We start from the raw sequence: 2,082 nt of genomic DNA on the forward strand, positions 1-2,082 counted from the left end.
TGCCGGGGATTGAACCTGGGACCTTCTGCATGCCAAGCAGAAGCTCTACCACTAAGCCGGGGTCTCAGGCTGAGGTTGTTCCCATCACCTCCTGCCTGGTCCTTTTAACTGGAGATGCTGGGGATTGAACCTGGGACCTTCTGCATGCCAAGCAGAGGCTCTGCCACTGAGCCAGGGTCTCAGGCAGAGGTCGTTCCCATCACCTCCTGCCTGGTCCTTTGAACTGGAGATGCCGGGGATTGAACCTGGGACCTTCTGCATGGCAAGCAGATGCTTTACCACTGAGCTACGGCTCCACCCTGGGGACAACTGCACTTCAAGACTGAACGGTTCTCGAGCACCTCTGAGACTTGCTCTTCTCTTCTTTGACACCCAAATGACAGGGAACAAAGCCCTACACACTGGAGAAGAGGGACTGAGCCAACCGGCTCGCGCATGGGGTTTCGTGTTGGCGTGAGGACCTTCACTCAGAAAGCGCTGTGTGCATGTAGGATCTGATTCTGAGGTGTACGGATCCCAGGGAGGTGGACTCTATACACACACGCAGCTATGTAAACATGATGCTCAGTGCACAGTTGTGATGCGGGAGTGACGGAAGTGAAACGGGTATGATCGCACACTCCACAAAATGGAGGCTCGGCCCTTAACACGCAGTGCCCATCTAGAGCTCCAGTATGGGCATACAAACATGCCCAATTGGCAGCCGTATCTGCAGGGAAGTAAGTGGTGGGCCAGGTGGAGACGCTGGCTTCCTTTCCGGAAACCAACCAAAACGGGAGATGCACAGTGGGAGAAGACAGAAGGAACAAACTGCGTATAAACTGGGATAACCCAATTTCAGATACGACTCCAAAAGTTATTTTATATATGTGAAAAAAAGGTTCATCACAACATTCACAGAAGTATACAAAATGCAAACAGATACAGAACCAACGTCTACTACCGTACCATATTATTACAGCGGTTGTAGAGGTTATTTAATATTACAGTGATTATGGTTGTAGAAGCTGGTTCTGTATTTGTTTGCATTTTGTACACTTCTGTGAATGTGGTGCAGGAGCGCACAAGAGCGGAGCTCCGGCAGTAAAGAGCCAAGGGGGCGGGCACATGCAACAAGCCCCACCCCCTGCTCCCAACAGCCCTCAGTCAGAGCAAGAAGCAGCCAGGTAAGTTGCAGAGCTCCCCCCGGCCCCCCAGTCCAAAACAGTCCAGTGGCACCTTTAAGACCAAGTTTTATTCAGGTACAAGCTCTCCCTCCTCTGCAGGGACAGATCTGCACGTCCCTCCCCCCAATAGCTAGCAATCCAAAACAGTCCAGTGGAGCCTGAGTGGTGGGTGTTGCCTCTGACACACTTCCGGTGATGTCAGGGTGTGTGGCATATGCAAATAAATTATGCAAATGAGTTATGCTAATGAGCTCCTGCACCTCTTTTCCTACGAAATGACCCTTGGTTGTGATGAACCTTTTCACACATATAAAATAACTTTTGGAGTAGTATTTGAAACTGGGTTATCCTATTTCATACACAGTTTATTTATTGATTTGATTTGATTTATGTCCCACCCTCCCCGCCGAGACGGGCTCAGGCCGGCTCACACAGAATTACATAAGTAATCATAAAGATAATATAAAACAATCATTTAAAATCCTCCTAAAACATTAGAACGTATTACTAAAACATTGGAACGGAGTGAATTCAAAAGTCGGTTTGCTTTTCCGGGCAGGGCTTATCCTCTGGGGTGGGCTCTCCTCCTCCGTTCCACAGGCAGAAAGAGCAAGAAGCGGCGGCAGAGCGTGAGGAATGGGCTGGCCGGGTTTCCCTTACCTGGGTGATGCGGGGGTGGGCACAGCGGGCACCCCTCCGGCTGGGCGGCACCCAGTTCTGCCGGGGAGCGGGGCAGTGAGGGCGCAGGAGGCAGCGACGCTCGGGGACACACCAGCCGCACTCGTAACGCGGGTCGGACTTGAGGCAGAGCCCGCAGCTGGAACGCTGGGCCGGACACTTGTAGAGCAGAGCTGGGGAGAAGGGAAGGAACAGGCCGGAGATAAAAGCACCGGGACCCACGCCCCCTTCTTCGCCT

The 2,082-nt window shown here is 52.2% G+C and overlaps 1 non-coding gene across 1 annotated transcript; it reads right to left on the minus strand.

The window, feature by feature from the left end:
- Positions 1 to 224: 224 nt before the first annotated feature.
- TRNAG-GCC lies at positions 225 to 296 on the minus strand. The gene has a single exon. It is a non-coding gene; the product is annotated as a tRNA-Gly (tRNA).
- Between the last annotated feature and the right edge of the window lie 1,786 nt (positions 297 to 2,082).

Source organism: Gekko japonicus, unplaced genomic scaffold (assembly GCF_001447785.1).
Source record: "Gekko japonicus isolate JY-2015 unplaced genomic scaffold, Gekko_japonicus_V1.1 scaffold2794, whole genome shotgun sequence".
In the NCBI taxonomy this organism is placed as follows: Eukaryota; Metazoa; Chordata; class Lepidosauria; order Squamata; family Gekkonidae; genus Gekko; species Gekko japonicus.